A 19,018-nucleotide genomic window follows, 5' to 3' on the forward strand; every position below is an offset into this window, starting at 1 on the left:
CTTCAAATGACTACAGATTAGGAATATTAATTTGAGACCACACCTGCATCTTCTGACTCCATGCACAGTCTGGCACTGTGGCTCCTAAGTAGCTACTACTCTTTTCCTGGTTGCCTTTTCGTCCTCAGTGTTTGTACAAAATAATATTGTGCATCTTGTTTCCTTAAACCCTATTTCCTGTCATTGCTTTGGGTATCCTACAGTGTTCCTAACAATGTGTCATCATCCTGTATGTTCTAAGTAAGTGTATTATCAGAGTACATATATGTCACCACGTACAACCCTGAGATGTGTTTTCTTGTGGCCATACGCAGTAAATCCAGTAACACAGCCTTGTGGTGCACCTATGTGCTGATGGAGATTGTGGAGGAGATGTTGTCAGTCTGAACTGAGTGGAGTCAGCAAGTGAAAAAATCAAGGATCCAATTGCACAAGGAGGTATTGAGACCAAGATCTTGAAGCTTATTGATCAAATTTGATGGAACGACAGCATTAGATAATAAGCATCCTGATGTATGCATCTTTGCTGTTCAGGGATGAGTGACGAGCCAATGGAATGGCATCTGCTGTGGACCTGTTATGCTGGTAGGCAAATTGGAGTGGATCCAAGTCGTTTCTCAGGCAGGAGTTGATAAGTTTCAGCACTGTGGATGTAAGTGCTTCTGGGTGATAGTTGTTGAAGCAGACTAGCATGTTCTTAGGCACTGGTATTATTGAAGCCTATTTGAAGCAGGTGGGTACCTCAGACAGCTGAAGTAAGAGGTTAAAGATCTCAGCGAATACTCCAGCCAATTGATTAGCACGTCTTTAGTACTCGTAGGTTCAATTCATTTGACCTTCTTTGAAGATCTTACCAGGATATCGTCTCTCATTAATATTGTAATGAGCCCCTTAACAGTTCAATGCACTCTCTTTTATATCCCCTACCCCGTCAGCCCTGAAGATCCTACACCCCGGAAAGCTGAGTTGCCAATCCTGATGTTTCAGCCATGCTGTGGAAATGAATAACTTATTCTTTTCTGATGAAGATTCCCAGATTTGAAACATTTCATTCCACAGAGACTATCTGACCTGCTAAATGTTTCCAGTATTTTCTATTAAGTTCAGATATCCAGCAACTGCAGTTTAATGCTTTTCATAATCCCACGTACTGATCAATGCTCTAAGTTGATCTGCCTTCAACTGTTGCATTAAATTAGATAGAATTTAGCCTTGAAACTCTCCTCCTCAGAAGCAATAATCTTGTTGAATAATTTTAAATTGAATATATAACTGCTCCAAGTGAGAAAGTAGAGAAGAAAAGGCGAGCATTGAAAAGTAGGAATTTTAAGAACTAGGCTCCTTATGAGTCATATTTTAAATCAGGCTTTGCACTAATTTGCACACATCTAAGCAGGACCTGAGAAATTCATCGATGCAAAACGAGGGAATTGACAACATCAGAAATCTGTAGGCTTTCTTACTAGGACGTGGAAGGTCAGCAATAAGATTAGTTCTTGTAAGTGAGTCCATTGGTTGTGGAAACAGTTCAGCGATGTAGTAAGTGAAGTTGAGTGAAGTTATCCCCTCTGGTTCAAGAGAGGTTGAGGGGTAATAACTTTTCCTAATCCTGGTGGTGTGAGTCCTGAGGCTCCTGTACCTCTTCCTGAAGGCAGCAGAGAGAAGGAAGCATGACCTGGGTGGTGGGATCCCTGATGATGGATGCTGCCATCCTGTGACAGTGCTTCGTGTAGATGTGCTAGGTGGTGGGGACGTCTTTACCTGTGATAGACTAGGCCAAATCCACTGCTTTCTGTAGGCTTTTTCCATTCAAAGGCATTGGTGTTTCCATATGAGACCATGATGCAACCAGTCAATATATTCTCCACCATATAAATATAAAAGTTTTAGATAACATGCTGATTGTGACCCTTTGGCTAGCATTCCATTGTTCAAGAAAGGTAACAAGTAAAAGCCAGGGGACAACAGGCCAGTGAGTCTGACTTCATTTGTAGGGAAGTTACTGCAGAGAATTCTGAGTGATATAATCTAGTGTACTATCATTTGAACAGTAAAGGCCTGATCAGGAATGGGTTTTGTGCATGTGAGTTCACGTATGACAGATCTCTATAAAGTTTTTGATGAAGGCTGAGCAGTGGATATTGTCCATATGGGCTTTAGAAAAGCCTTAACAAGGTCCCGCATGGCAGGAGGGTTAGGTCAGTTGGGATTCAGTGGGAGCTAGCGATGTGAAATCAGAATTGGCTCAGTGGTAGGAAGCAGAGTGTGATGGTTGAAGGTTGGTTCTCTGACTGGAGGCCTGTGACTAGGGGGTTGTTGGGACCTCTGTTATTCATTATTTACAGTAAAGTACAGCACAGAAGCAGGCCCTGCAGCCCATCTGATCCATGCCAAACTATTTCAACAGCCCACTCCTATCGACCTGCACCTCGACTATGGCCTTCATACCTCTCCCATCGATGTACCTATCCAAACATGTCTTAAATGTTGAAATTCAGCTTGCATGTACCACTTGCACTGGCAGCTTGTTCCACATTCTCACAACCCTCTTGAGTGAAGAAGTTTCCCCTTGTGTTTCCCTTAAACTTTTCACCTTTGCTCCTTAACCCATGATTTCTAGCTGTAGTCCCACTAAACCTCAGTGGAAAAAGCCTGCTTGCATTTACCCTATTTATACCCAACATAATTTTGTCTACCTCTATCAAATCTCCTCTCAACCTTCTACGTTTCAAGGAATAACTTAAGTTCATCAGTCCCGACAAAATCTTTGTAAATTTTCTCTGGACTCTTTCAACCTTATTTACATCTTTCCTGTAGGTAGGTGACCAAAACTGCACACAATGCTCCAAATTAGGCCTCACCAATGTCTTTTACTACTTAAACATAACATCCCATCTCTGTACTCAAAACTTTGATTTATGAAAGCCAGTGTGCCAAAAGCTTTGTTTACGACCCTATCTACCTGTGACCCCTCTTTTAATGAAGTATGGACCTGTTTTCCCAGATCCTTTGTTCTCTACCACACTCCTCAGTGCCCTACTGTTGACTGTGTAATAGCTACTCTGGTTAGTCTTACTGAAGTGCAACACCTTGCACTTGACTGCAGAAAATTCCTTTGGCCAGTTTTTAGTCCATTTTTTCAGCTGGTTCAGATCCCACTGCAAGCTTTGATCATTTTCCTCGTTGTCCTCTACATCCCCAATCTTGGTGACATTGTCACGTGACCGGCAACAATGAATATAGAATTGAATTGAGTCAGGTTTTATAAAAACAATCAAACATTTATTAAACTCTGCTCAATATAAATTAAAATAAACAAATAAAAATCTTAACCGGAAGTAAACTGCTATGTGGCCATTTAACACTCAGTACTAGTTCTTAAAGCAGTAAATGCGAAAACAGTTCTTAAAGCAGTAAATTCAAACAGTTCTTAAAATGGTAAGTTTGAAAGTCCAAGAGATTTATACAGTCAATTAGGAGAGACTTTCCTGAAGTAAAGAATTCCTCGAAGACATGATGTCACGCCAATCCCAGCTGGATCCTGCCTTGTCCGCAGGATTCACAACGACTGAAATAAAACGGTTTAAAGGCACTGACCTTTCCCTCTGGATACTAGATCTTGCACAGCCTTTTCTGCCACTTTTAGCAGAGGCTATCTCATGCAGATCACTCTTTCTTGAATGAATTCAATAATGGTGGATTCTCTCCAAAACCTTCTGAACGACTCCTTCAGGTTCCCGTCTTCACTCTCCAATACTACTGAAAATATATATCAACAAACCTGGCAGAAATTGATTAAACTGCCAGTCCAGCACTTTTGTACCTTACAATAGAACGTAAAACTCCGTTTTAAATTGAAACTGCGTCATAAAGCAAATACACAGCAGAACAGAGTCTCTGGCTAACGTTCTAACTGGAAAACTAACTGCGTCACTCCAGGGGTCTCCTTTCATACCTGTGGTGAACGTGTCATCATGTGACCTCACATCGGCGGGAAAATTACATCATGTGACCCGCAAGACCATTACATCATCCTCATAAGACAGTCACAAGATATCCATGAGGTATGTAACAGTCATCCACAAATTTGCTGATACAGTTAATAACCATGATCTTTATACTTTATTGTCACCAAACAATTGGTACTAGAACGTACAATCATCACAGCGATATTTGGTTCTGTGCTTCACACTCCCTGGATTACAAATATTAAATATTAAAGATATTAAAAATAGTTAAAATTAGTAAGTATTAAAAATTTAAATTATAAATCATAAATAGAAAATAGAAAAATGGGAAGTAAGGTAGTGCAAAAAAAACCGAGAGGCAGGTCCGGATATTTGGAGGGTACGGCCCAGATCCGGGTCAGGATCCATTCAGCAGTCTTATCACAGTTGGAAAGAAGCTGTTCCCAAATCTGGCCGTATGAGTCTTCAAGCTCCTGAACCTTCTCCCAGAGGGAAGAGGGACGAAAAGTCTGTTGGCTGGGTGGGTCGTGTCCTTGATTATCCTGGCAGCACTGTTCCGACAGTGTGTGGTGTAGAGTGAGTCCACGGACAGAAGATTGATTTGTGTGATGTGCTGCGCCCTGTTCATGATCTTCTGCAGCTTCTTTCGGTCTTGGACAGGACAACTTCCATATCAGGTTGTGATGCACCCTGGAAGAATGCTTTCTACAGTGCATCTATAAAAATTAGTGAGGGTTTTAGGGGACAGGCCAAATTTCTTCAGTTTTTTCAGGTAGTAAAGGCGCTGGTGGGCCTTCTTGGTATTGAACTCTGCTTGGTTGGACCAAGTCAGGTCATTTGTGATATTGACCCTGAGGAACTTAAAGCTTTTGACCTGTTCCACTTGCGCACCACCGATGTAAATTGGGTCGTGCGGTCCGCTACTCCTTCTGAAGTCAATAACGAATTCCTTCGTCTTGCTGACGTTGAGGGATAGGTTATTGTCTTCGCACCATGCCACCAGGTTCTTAATTTCCGCTCTGTACTCAAACTCATCATTACCCGAGATACGGCCTACAATTGTTGTGTCATCAGCAAACTTGTATATTGAGTTTGATGGAAACTTGGCTACACAATTATGGGTGTACAGTGAGTACAGCAGGGGGCTGAGTACACAGCCTTGTGGGGCACCGGTGCTCAGAGTGATTGTAGAGGAGAGCTTGTCCTCTATTTTTACAGCCTGGGTCCTGTCTGTGAGGAAGTTGAAGATCCAGCTGCAGATCTGAGTGCTAATGCCCAGGTTCCGGAGCTTAGGAATCAGTTTATTTGGAATGATGGTACTAAAGGCAGAGCTGTAGTCAATGAAAAGGAGCCTTACGTATGCGTCTTTATTCTCCAGGTGTTCTAAGGAGGAATGAAGGGCCAGAGAGATGACATCTGCCGTTGACCTGTTGCTCCGGTAGGCGAATTGCAAAGTGTCGAGGTTGACTGGTAGGCTGTGGTTGATGTGTGCCAAAGCCAATCTCTCGAAGCACTTCATAGCAATTGATGTCAGAGCCATAGGTCGATAGTCATTCAGGCATGCCACCTTGCTCTTCTTCGGCACTGGGATTATCGTTGCCTTCTTAAAACACGACGGGATCTTAGACTGAAGCAAGGAACAGTTGAAAATATCTGCAAACACTCCAGCTAGCTCGCTTGCACAGGCCCGGAGAACCCATCCTGGGACGCCATCTGGGCCCGTCACCTTCCTTGGATTTATCTTCAGGAAGGCCCTTCTAACGTCCTCCTCGGTGATGATGGATCTCGATACCACCAGGTCCAGTTTATCTGGAGGGAGCGGGGCGCTCCTCTTATGTTCGAATCTTGCGTAGAATACGTTAAGTTCATCAGGAGGAGAAGCGCCACCATTATTGATATTCCCAGCCTTTTCTTTGCGCCCAGTGATCTCATTTAGACCCTGCCATAGTCTACTGGCATCCTTCTGGTTAGCTTGGGCTTCCAACTTGGCTCGATATTGCCTCTTGGCACCTTTAATGGCTTTCCGGAGTTCACGCCTGGATTCCGTGTAGTGACTGGTATCCCCGGACCTAAAAGCCGCAGCTCTAGCCTTTAAAAGGGACTTGACCTCATAATTCATCCAAGGTTTCCGATTAGGGAATACCGGATTGTCTTGTGAGACACACAGTCCTCCGTGCATTTCCAAATAAAGTCCGTGACAGCTGAGGCATACTCGTCAAGGTTAGCTGCCGAGTCCTTGAATACTAACCAGTCCACCGATTCAAAGTAATCACGGAGGACCTCATCCGTTTCCTCAGTCCAACGCGACACTACTTTTGACACCGTGACCTCCCACTTCAGTTTCTGTTTGTAAGCCGGGAGGAGGAGTACAGCCTGATGGTCCGATTTTCCGAAGTGAGGTCGTGGGACGGACGGTAGGCATCCTTGAGCGCTGTGTAGCAATGGTCAAGTATATTCAGGCCTTTAGTGGGGCAGGAGACATGTTGGTATAACTTTGGCAGGTCCTTTCTGAGGTTGGCCTGGTTAAAGTCCCCGGCTGTAATGAGCAAAGCCTCCGGATACCTGGCGTCAAGTTCACTGATGTTGGCATACAGTATGTTCAGAGAACACTCCACGTCCGCCTGGGGGGGAATGTAGACCGCTGTCAGTATGACCGAAGTGAATTCCCGTGGCAGATAGTAGGGACGACACTTCACCGACAGGTGTTCCAGGTCTGGGCTGCAGGAGCTTGTCAGTGCCACTGTGTCCGAGCACCACCCAGTGCTGATCAGTAGGCAGACATCACCTCCCCTCGTCTTGCCCGAAGACGCCGTGCAGTCCATCCGATGGACATATATCAGATGTCCAAGATTATTGATATAGATGACAAACAACAATGGACCCAACACCGATCCCCGTGGCACTCCACTAGTCACAGGTGTCCAGACAGAGAAGCACCCATCTACTACCACTCTCTGGCTTCTTCCACAAAACCAATGTTTGATCCAATTCACTTTCTCATCTTGAATGCCAAGCGACTGAACCTTCCTGACCAACCTCCCACATGGAACCTTGTCAAGTGCCGTGCTAAAGTTTATGTAGGCAATGTCCACAGTCTTGCCTTTATCAACTTTCCAGGTAACACCCTCGAAAAACTCTATAAGATTGGTTACACATGACCTACCACGTAGAAAGACGTGCTGATGATCCCTAATCAGTCTATAGCTATCCACGTACTGGTATATCTAGTCCCTTAGAATATAAGACCTTAAGACATACGAGCAGTATTAGGCCATCTGGTCCATCATGTCTGCTCCGGCATTCAATCACGGCTGATCCTATTTTTCTCCTCCTCAACTCCAGTTCCCGGCCTTCTCCTGGTAACCTTTGATATCATGTCCAATCAAGAACCTATCAATCTCTGCCTTAAATACACCCAGTGACCTGGCCTCCACGGCTGCACGTGGCAACAAATTCCACAAATTCACCACCCTTTGGCTAAAGGAATACCTTCCAATAACTTTTACACTACTGGTGTCAGGCTCACCATGCTATAATTTTCAGTTTTTTTAAAGAGCCTTTCTTAAACAGCAGAACAACAATCGTCTGGTACCCCACCTGTCACTAATGATGACTTAAGTATCTCTGCCAGGGCCCCGGCAATTTCAGCACTTGCCTCCTGCAGGGTCCAAGGGGATTCCTTGTCAGGCTTTGGGGATTTATCCACCCTAATTTGGCTCAAGATGGGAAACACCTCGGTAATGTGTAGGGTCCATGAAGTTGAATCTGGTTTGTCTCACTTCCATAGACTCTGTGTCTGACTCCTGAGTAAATACAGATGCAAAAAATCAATTTAAGCTGTCTCCCATCTCTTTCAGCTAGAGCATGGATTACCATTCTGGTCTTTCAGGGGACTAATTTTGTTCCTAGCTTTCCTTTTGCTCTTAATATATCAGTAGAATCACTTAGGATTCTCTTTCACCTTGACTGCTAAGACAACATGCCTTCTTTTAGCCCTCTTGATTTCTTTCTTAAGTGTTATCTTGCATTTCATATGCTTCATAAGCACCTCATTTGTTCCTCCCTGCATATACCTGGTATGCACCTCCTTTATTGTTCTTGATCAGTGCCTTATTATCTCTTGAAAACCAAGGTTCCCTAAACCTGTTATCTTTACCTTTTATTCTGACAGGCACATACAAGCTTTGTACTCTCAAAATTTCACTATTGAAGGCCTCTCATTTGCCATGTACACCTTCACCAGAAAACAGCCTGTCACAGTCCACACTTGCCAGATCCTTTCTGATATCATCAAAATAGGCCTTTCTGCAACTTAAAATCTCAACCTGCGGACCGACCTATCTTTTTGCATATTTACTGTGAAATTAATGGCATTAACATGGTCCTACCTTTCTTATTTCTCAGTTCCACCCATAAAGCTTCACTAGATGAATTCCCCAGTCTGTCCTGGTGGAGCACTGCCATAACATTTTCCCTGTCTAGTAAGGTCACCCCTCCTCCTTTGATCCTCCTACTCTATCGCAACAGAACCCCGGAATATTGAGCTGCCAGTCCTGCCACTCCTGCAACCAAGTTTCATTAATGGCTACAATATCATAATTCCATGTGTTCAAAGTTAAAAAGTTCAATGTATGTGTATTGTCAAAGTATGTATACTTTATAGAGCCTTGAGATTCGTCTCCTTACACCAGGGGTCCCCAATCTTTTTTGCACTGCGGACCAGTTTAATATTGACAATATTTTTGCGGACCGGCCGACCTGGGGGGTGGGGGGTAGGGTTGCCAACGGACAAGAGTAGCAGTCAAAAACGTTATCTTTACCCTGAGAAAGACTACAATGACCATGAAGCCTTGTGCGGGCACCAGTGCGCATGCGTATACGTGCCGATTTTTTTCCCCTACAAATCGTTTTTGGCGATTCTGTTTGGGTGGGAGGGGGAATGTTAATCACGACCGGAATATAGGTGATAGGTGGCTAATACACTCAATTTCGTTTCTGAAAGGGTTTATCTAACGAATTTAATATTAAACACACAGCGCATATTTTCCTCGCATGAATAGAGTGATAAGTCAATTATTCAGGGGAGGACAGGGGAGCTTGAAGTAAGTGTTGAACGAACTTCCAGTAGATGTGGCAGAAACAGGTTCGATATTATCATTTAAAGAAAAATTGTATAGCTATATGGACAGGAAAGGAATGGAGGGTTATGGGCTGAGTGCAGGTCGTTGGGACTAGTTGAAAGTAGCGTTTGGCACGGACTAGCAGGGCAGAGATGGCCTGTTTGCGTGCTGTAATTGTTATATGGTTATACAAGTCACTGATAAGTCAATAGCATCATAACATTTTAAGTAACGTTTGTATATTAAACACAGCATATATTTTCCCCGTATGAACATATAAAATCATTGCAACACACCAATATCGCTGAATCAGTGGGAGCCCTGGGCTTGCTTTCCGGCAACAACACGGTCCTACTGAGGGGTGATGGGAGACAGCGATACTCGAACGGGGTTCCTTATGTCTAGTCTATTCTGTAATTTAGTTTTCATTGCATTCATTGCAGAAAACTCTGCTTCGCAGAAAAATGTTGGAAATGGAAGCAACATTTTCAGTGCTTTTGTGGCTATCTCAAGATATTTAGCCTTGACTTTGATCCAGAATGCCGGCAGAGATGTTATGTCAAACATACTTTCCAGCCCGCCATCATTTGCAAGCTGGAGGAGTTGATCTCCTTCCCGCGCTGACATGGATGACACGTGGGTAATGACCTCGCATGCGTAATGGCTCAACAGTGGGTGACAGGGAATGAGGAAAGGTGCAGCTGACTCATATCGCCAAATCATATCATTTCCTCGCGGCCCGGTAGCGCATGCTTTGCGGCCCGGCACCGGTCCACGGCCCGGTGGCTGGGGACCACTGCCTTACAAGCAGCTTTATAAATAAAGAAACCCAATAGAATGCATTAAAAAACAAAGACAGTCAAACACTCAGTGTGCAGGAAAAAAATAACAAATGGTGCAAACAATTAAAGTAAGCAAATAACTTTCAGAACTGAAGTTTATGAAAGTGAGTCACGGACACGTAGCCAGGCATTACTGCAGCTGATTTAGGAGCCTGTAGTTGCAGGCCATAGGCTCAGATCGTGGAGCAGCGAGCTGAACTGGCCTGGCCATTGCCTCTGGCCCTAATACCCTGACTTTTTCAATCTGGCCCTACGCTTGTAATCCAAACCTCAGGTCTTTCCTTGCTGTTTGTTACGTTCTCAGGCCTGAGCTCTGCTGCCTTGATTTGGCCCAGTGCTTAAATTGATCAAACAATGTGTCTTTCCTTGTTCTCGAGCCCGCACTCCACTTCGACTCTGTCCTGCCTCCACTCGTCTCTCCTCGGTTCTGCCTCATTGAATTGCCTCAGAGTCTGCTCCAGCAATGAACATACATTGGCTCATTCCCTACTGTCCAGCCTGGATTCTGTCATCTCGATTTGGCTCATACACGCCACACTGCAACTGTCCTGCACCTTCAAGTCTTCAGTTTACACTCCAAAAATGCCACTTCGTACTGGTGGTTCAAAAGCTTAGTCCTGACAAAGAAATTGCAGGCTATTGTTTGCAGAGATCATTTACCAGAAAAAGTGTAATTAATAAAGTATTTAGTTGTTTTTGCTTTGTTTGCTGCTGACATGTAGTCACCGAGTTTCACCAGCTTCATCATTGATCCATGCCATGGAAGAGGATTTCTTGGAATGTATGTGGGATGGTTTTTTGAACCAGCATGTCGAGGAACCAACTAGAGAGCAGGCTATTCTGGACTGGGTTTTGAGCAATGAGGAAGGGTTAATTAGCAATCTTGTTGTGGGAGGCCCCTTGGGTAAGAGTGACCATAATATGGTGGAATTCTTCATTAAGATGGAGAGTGACATAGTTAATTCAGAAACAAAGGTTCTGAACTTAGAGGGGTAACTTTGAAGGTATGAGTCGTGAATTAGCTAAGATAGACTGGCAAATGACACTTAAAGGATTGACGGTGGATATGCAATGGCAAGCATTTAAAGATTGCATGGATGAACGTGGCTGACGAGAAATTAGGGATAGTATCAATTCCAAAGAAGAAGCATACAAATTAGCCAGAAAAAGTGGCTCACCTGAGGACTGGGAGAAATTCAGAGTTCAGCAGAGGAGGACAAAGGGTTAATTAGGAAGGGGAAAAAAGATTATGAGAGAAAACTGGCAGGGAACATAAAAACTGACTGTAAAAGCTTTTATAGATATGTAAAAGGAAAAGACTGGGAAAGACAAATGTAGGTCCCCTACAGACAGAAACAGGTGAATTGATTATGGGGAGCAAGGACATGGCAGACCAATTGAATAATTACTTTGGTTCTGCCTTCACTAAGGAGGACATAAATAATCTTCCAGAAATAGTAGGGGACAGAGGGTCCAGTGAGATGGAGGAACTGAGCGAAATACATGTTAGTAGGGAAGTGGTGTTAGGTAAATTGAAGGGATTAAAGGCAGATAAATCCCCAGGGCCAGATGGTCTGCATCCCAGAGTGCTGAAGGAAGTAGCCCAAGAAATAGTGGATGCATTAGTGATAATTTTTCAAAACTCGTTAGATTCTGGACTAGTTCCTGAGGATTGGAGGATGACTAATGTAACCCCACTTTTTAAAAAAGGAGGGAGAGAGAAACCGGGGAATTATAGACCGGTTAGCCTAACGTTGGTGGTGGGAAAACTGCTGGAGTCAGTTATCAAAGATGTGATAACAGCACATTTGGAAAGCGGTGAAATCATCGGACAAAGTCAGCATGGATTTGTGAAAGGAAAATCATGTCTGACGAATGTCATAGAATTTTTTGAGGATGTAGCTGGTAGAGTGGGTAGGAGAGAAACAGTGGATGTGGTATATCTGGATTTTCAAAAGGCTTTTGACAAGGTCCCACACAGGAGATTAGTGTGCAAACTTAAAGCACACGGTATTGGGGGTAAGGTATTGATGTGGATAGAGAATTGGTTAGCAGACAGGAAGCAGTGGGAATAAACGGGACCTTTTCAGAATGGCAGGCAGTGACTAGTGGGGTACCGCAAGGCTCAGTGCTGGGACCCCAGTTGTTTACAATATATATTAATGACTTGGATGAGGGAATTAAATGCAGCATCTCCAAGTTTGCGGATGACACGAAGCTGGGCGGCAGTGTTAGCTGTGAGGAGGATGCTAAGAGGATGCAGGGTGACTTGGATAGGTTGGGTAAGTGGGCAAATTCATGGCAGATGCAATTTAATGTGGATAAATGTGAAGTTATCCACTTTGGTGGCAAAAATAGGAAAACAGATTATTATCTGAATGGTGGCCGATTAGGAAAAGGGGAGGTGCAACGAGACCTGGGTGTCATTATACACCAGTCATTGAAAGTGGGCATGCAGGTACAGCAGGCGGTGAAAAAGGTGAATGGTATGCTGGCATTTATAGCGAGAGGATTCGAGTACAGGAGCAGGGAGGTACTACTGCAGTTGTACAAGGCCTTGGTGAGACCACACCTGGAGTATTGTGAGCAGATTTGGTCCCCTAATTTGAGGAAAGACATCCTTGCCATAGAAGGAGTACAAAGAAGGTTCACCAGATTGATTCCTGGGTTGGCAGGACTTTCATATGAAGAAAGACTGGATGAACTGGGCTTGTACTGGATGGAATTTAGAAGATTGAGGGGGGATCTGATTGAAACGTAAAAAAATCCTAAAGGGATTGGACAGGCTAGATGCAGGAAAATTGTTCCCGATGTTGGGGAAGTCCAGAACGAGGGGTCACAGTTTGAGGATAAAGGGGAAGCCTTTTAGGACCGAGATTAGGAAAAACTTCTTCACACAGAGAGTGGTGAATCTGTGGAATTCTCTGCACAGGAAACAGTTGAGGCCAGTTCATTGGCTATATTTAAGAGGGAGTTAGATATGGCCCTTGTGGCTAAAGGGATCAGGGGGTATGGAGGGAAGGCTGGTACAGGGTTCAGAGTTGGATGATCAGCCATGATCATACTGAATGGCGGTGCAGGCTCGAAGGGCCGAATGGCCTACTCCTGCACCTATTTTCTATGTTTCTATGCCCTGAACTCATCTGTCCTTCCTACAATACTTCTTGCATTGAAATATAAGCACCTCAGGACATCAGCTGGACCATGCTTAACCTTTTGATTGCTGAGTTTGTCTGAGGTCTTAACATCTGCCTCCAAAAACTCTGCACTATCTGTTCTGGCACTCTGGTTCCCATCCCCTGCAACTCCAGTTTAAACCCCTCCCTCTGCAGCATTAAGAAACATTCCCACTAGGATATTAGTTCCCATCCAGTTCAGATGCAGGTCCCACATTCCCTGGAATAGAGCAGAATGATGCAGAAAACCTGATGCCTCCCTCCTACACCAGCTCCTTAGCCACTTGTTAAACTGTATGATCTTCCAATTTCTGGTCTTGCTAAGATGTGGCACCATTATGTAAATGATCTGGATATGAATATACATGGAATTATCAGCAATTATGCTGATGGTACTAAATTAGGGCATCTTGTTGACAGCAAAGCAGTTTCCAATGAACTGCAAAGAGATCTTCATCAGTTAGGGGGATGGACTGAGGAATTGCAAATGGATTTCAACTTAGATATGTGTTAGGTGATGCATTTTGAGCAGTCAAACCAGGGTAGGACATGTACAGTAAATGACAAAGCATTGATGAGTCTTGTGGAACAGAATGACCTGCGAGTACAAGTATGCAGTTTACTGAGTGGCCAGACAAGTCGATAGGGTGGTGAAGAAGGCATTTAGTATGCTGGCCTTCATCAGGCAGTGCATCATTTAGGATTAGAGGTATTATGTTGTAACTGTAAGTCATTGGTGAGACAGCACTAGGGAGTATTGTGTAAAGTTTCGGTCAGGCTGGAGAGGGTTCAGAAGAAGGATGCTATTTAGACTAGAGGGCCTGAGCTTTATTGGGAGAGGTTGGCTATGATTATCTGTATTCCTGGAGCACAGGATAATGAGGAGTGACCACATAAATGTTTATAAAATCATGAAGGAGTATTGGATAGGGCGGATGGTCATAGACTTTCCTAGAGTTGTAGAGTCCAAAACTAGAGGGAATAGCTATAAAATGAGAAGGGCGAGGTCTGGGAGGTAACTTCTTTACTCGGAGGATAATGAGTATCTGGAATGAGCTACCAGAGGCAGATACAATTACAACAATTAAACAGCATTTGGGTAGGTAACACACACAGAACACTGGAGGAACACAGCGGGTCAGGCAGCATCTATAGAAAAGAATAAATAGTCAATGTTTCTGGCTAAGACCCTTCTTCAGGACTGAGAAGGAAGGGGAAAGATGCCAGAATAAAAATGTGGGAGGAGGCTTTCTGAAAGGTGATAGGTGAAGCCAGGTGAGTGGGAAAGGTGACGGGCTGGAGGAGAAAGAATGTGATAGGAGAGGAGAGTGGACAATAGGAGAAAGGGAAGGTAGAGGGGACCAATGGGGAAGTAATAGGGAAGAGAAAAGAAATGGAAGGCCGTGGTGGGGAATGGTGGGGTGGGGGGTGGATTTTGTTCATCGGAAGGAAAAATCAACATTCATGTCATCAGGTGGAGGGTGCCCTGGTGGAATATAAAATGTTGTTCCTCCACCCTGAGCGTGGCCACACCTTGGCACAAGAGACCATGGATCGATACTCGGAATGGGAATTGGAATTAAAATGTTTGGCCACCAGGAAGTCCTGCTTATGGCTGGTGGTGTGGTTGTGCTTGACGAAGTGGTCCCCTAGTTTACGATAGGTCTCACCGACGTAGAGGAGGCTGTATCAGGATCACTAGTCACAATCGACAATCCTAGCAGATATGCAGAAGAAGTGTTGCTTCACCTAGAAGGCCTGTTTTTGGGGCCCTGGAGGTGAGGGAGGAGATGTATGGACAGGTGTAGCACTTAGGCTGCTTGGGAGAGTCTGGAAGGGTTATTGGCCGATCACAGGCAACTGGGACTAGCATGTGGTTGGCATGGACATGATGGGCTGAAGGGCCTGTGTCCATGCTGTATTACACTGTGACTCCAGGTTGTGGATTGAGCAGAACAATGAAATTATGGCTTAACTTACGTCTTAATGAATAGAGGAGCAGTATTGCCAATCCTTACTTTTTATGAATGTGAAAATACAGCTGTTATTTAAGTGTGATAAATATACATGCCGTGGGGTGATAACTTCAGGGGACTTGTCCTCATTACTGTCGTTGAAGAGATCCACTATCTCCTCCTCCTTGATATCAACTTGCCCTAGAATATTGGTGTATCCCTCCGTCATCTTACTCTCCCCTCTGTTCTTCTTGAAGAATACTGATGCAAAATGCTCATTTAGCACTTCCTCTGGCTCCATGCATAAACTTACTTCTTTGTCCTTCAGTTACCCTCAAGTTTTTAAAATTTATGTATGAAATGCCTTGGGATTTTCCTTACTTCGATTGGTGAAGGGCATTTCATGAACTTTTTAAACCGTCCTGTAGCCTTCTGCAAGTTATTTGCTGCTTTCTTTGTGTACTTCAAGAACCCTGTTCCATTTCCAATTCCTAAACCTTACATATAGTTCTTTTCTCTTTTTGGCTAAATTTGTAACGTTCTTGAACCTTGCCTTCTTTCTCTTTTGTCTCCTCGGAAATGTTGGTCCTGAGTGACCAGTTGGCCTTCAAATGACTCCCACATGACAAACGTAGGTTTACCCAACAACAGCCACTGCTACTGGCCTGTCCTCAATTTAGCAGTTCATCTGAGGTTTATTCTTGTCCCTTTTTATCACAGGATCACAGGAGCTGTGATCACTATCCTCAAAATGCTGTTCCACTGAAACTCTGATCACTTGGCTAGGCTTATTCTAAATATAAGGTCTTAGTGTAGCCCCTGTGTCAAAAAAAAACCCTCCTGGATGTACCCAACAAATTTTACAACCATAAGACCATAAGACAAAGGAGCAGAAGTAGGCCATTCGGCCCATAGAGTCTGCTCCGCCATTTTATCATGAGCTGATCCATTCTCCCATTTAGTCCCACTCCCCTGCCTTCTCACCATAACCTTTGATGCCCTGGCTACTCAGATACCTATCAATCTCTGCCTTAAATACACCCAATGACTTGGCCTACACTGCTGCCCATGGCAACAAAATCCATAGATTCACCACCCTCTGACTAAAAAAATGTCTTCGCATTTCTGTTCTGAATGGGCGCCCTTCAATCCTTAAGTCATGCCCTCTCGTACTAGACTCCCCCATCATGGGAAACAACTTTGCCACATCCACTCTGTCCATGCCTTTCAACATTCGAAATGTTTCTATGAGGTCTCCTCTCATTCTTCTAAACTCCAAGGAATACAGTCCAAGAGCGGACAAACGTTCCTCATATGTTAATCCTCTCATTCCCGGAATCATTCTAGTAAATCTTCTCTGTACCCTCTCCAATGTCAGCACATCCTTTCTTAAATAAGGAGACCAAAACTGCCCACAGTACTCCAAGTGAGGTCTCACCAGCGCCTTATAGAGCCTCAACATCACATCCCTGCTCCTATACTCTATTCCTCTAGAAATGAATGCCAACATTGCATTCGCCTTCTTCACTACCGACTCAACCTGGAGGTTAACCTTAAGGATATCCTGTACGAGGACTCCCAAGTCCCGTTGCATCTCAGAACTTTGAATTCTTTCCCCATTTAAATAATAGTCTGCCCATTTATTACTTCTGCCAAAGTGCATAACCATACACTTTCCAACGAGGGGTCACAGTTTGAGGATAAAGGCAAAGCCTTTTAGGACCGAGATTAGGAAAAACTTCTTCACAGAGAGTGGTGAATCTGTGGAATTCTCTGCCACAGGAAACAGTTGAGGCCAGTTCATTGGCTATATTTAAGAGGGAGTTAGATATGAACCTTGTGGCTAAAGGGATCAGGGGGTATGGAGGGAAGGCTGGTACAGGATTCTGAGTTGGATGATCAGCCATGATCATACTGAATGGCAGTGCAGGCTCGAAGGGCCGAATAGCCTACTCCTGCACCTATTTTCTATGTTTCTATATTGTGAGCATTGGTGCCCCTCGAAGGGGGTCAATGAGGATTATGACGGACTGCTACAGCTAATCCTGATTGGGCAGTTTAAAGGTTGTGTCCCAGACGGTATGAGACCCTACCTAGATGAGAAAGAGGCAGACACTTTAGCTGCAACTACTAAGTTAGCGGATGAGTATGCGTTGACACATAAAACGAAGTTTACCCCGAGTAAAGGCTACCAGAAGGGTAGTCAGGACGGTGGGGAGAGTCCGCCAGAAAAGTCAGAAAGTAAGCTGGGGACTAGTGAGAAGGATAATGTAGACCAGGAGCAATTTGGTAGGAAGTCTCCTGGGGTCATATGCTATAATTGTGGGAAAGTCAGACACTTTGCGTCCAGGTGCTTTGCCCCAAAGAAGGAGATGCGGAAAGGAAAAACGGCGGTTCCGACTGGCTGTATTGAGCTGGTAAGCAAACCGCTAGGAGAGAAGAGGTCTGATAAAGTTCAGGAAGGGCGCGAGAGGTTTTTCTCGGCCGGGTTGGTGTCAGTGAAGGAGGGGTTAAACCCAGTTCCAGTACGGATCTGGAGAGACACTGGAGCTTGTCAGTCATTGATATTAAACAGTGTGTTAGACTTTAGTTCAGAGACCCAGACTGGGGAGGTCAGGGTCATAAAAGGCATTGGAAAAAGGACTGAAGCAGTACCTTTGCACCAGATACACCTAAAAAGCGACTTGGTCTCAGGACTGGTCACGATTGGGGTGAGGCCCGAGCTACCAATGAAAGACGTGGAGGTCTTACTCGGTAATGACCTCGCCGGCGGAAATGTGTTCTCAGCAGTAAAACTGACAAGCCAGCCTGCCAGCATTGAGGCCCCGCCCATGGACTCACAGGTTTATCCCGTTTGCGCAATGACTCGGCGTATGTCCAGAAAGGCTGCCGAAGCTGATATAGCTTTAGCTGAGACGTGTAGAAACTGGTAGAACAGCCTTGTACCAGGGGGAGGTAGAAAGTGAAAAGAAGGAGCGTAGTGGAACAGGAGGAAGTGAGGGAGCTGAGGCAGACTTAGCATTAGCCAGGAAGGAATTTGTACAGGCACAGGAGCGAGATGAGGAGCTGATGGTTTCGGTAGAGACAGGTCTCTCTGAAGCAGAATTAAAAAGGGAGCCAGTGGGCTATTGTGTGGAGGAGGGAGTACTGAGGAAGAAATGGAGACCAAGTACTGTGCCCGCAGATGAGGAATGGGGGGTGGTGCCAAAAATTTATGGGGATGAGATTCTTAACCTGTCCCACAAGATACCCCTCGGTGGACATTTTGGGGGGGAGGAAAACAGTCGGCGGAATCATGAAAGAGTTCTACTGGGCACACAGGAGGAAGGATGTTATTGACTATTGTAGACGTGAGTTAACACAGTTAGAGGCTATTAACATGTTAAAAGCTCACCATGATCAGAAAACAGATCTAGCTGGTGATACCATGAAAATTAATGAGGCTAGGCTGCCACCTGATAAGGGGAGGACCCATTTTGAAAAGATAAGTGTGGTGCTGACCAGATGGGAGAACTCTATTGTGTTGACCAATTTTGCTGATGGGTTCTCTCACTTAATCCCCGAACAAAGCGACCCGTTATGAGAGCTAATTAAACGGCACGCACACGTATGTCCAAATGTCCCAAGGCGATGCAAATAACTGGGACATGGTGTTGCTGTCACATCAGGTCAGCCTAGTGAGCAACAACCCTATAGAATGATTAATTCAGTGACAAAAGGGCTAAAGAACACAGAAGTGTATATTGGCGAAGTAGTGGTCTGGAGTGACACGTGGGAGGAGCACATTGTGGCAGTAGAGGAGTTGTTTAAATGGCTGTCCGAAGCCAACCTGACAGTGAACCTCGCAAAAAGTGAGTTCGGCCACGCGAAGGTCACTTATCTGGGATTTGTGGTAGGACAGGGGCAGCTGGCTCCAATGCAGGCTAAGGTGCGGGCTATCTCGGAAATCCCCACCCC

General features: G+C 44.6%; 1 protein-coding gene across 11 annotated transcripts in view; it reads left to right on the forward strand.

The window, feature by feature from the left end:
* Window positions 1-19,018, forward strand: part of LOC134345510 (uncharacterized) — a 267,873-nt gene that overhangs the window by 29,796 nt on the left and 219,059 nt on the right. The window contains exon 2 of one of the 11 annotated variants that reach the window (XM_063046270.1): window positions 3,940-4,064. The exons of the other annotated variants lie outside the window; for them this stretch is intronic. The gene's annotated coding sequence lies outside the window, so the exon portion shown is untranslated. The remainder of the gene's footprint in view (window positions 1-3,939; window positions 4,065-19,018) is intronic. 11 annotated transcript variants of the gene reach the window in all.

Source organism: Mobula hypostoma, chromosome 4, assembly GCF_963921235.1.
Source record: "Mobula hypostoma chromosome 4, sMobHyp1.1, whole genome shotgun sequence".
Classification (NCBI taxonomy): Eukaryota; Metazoa; Chordata; class Chondrichthyes; order Myliobatiformes; family Myliobatidae; genus Mobula; species Mobula hypostoma.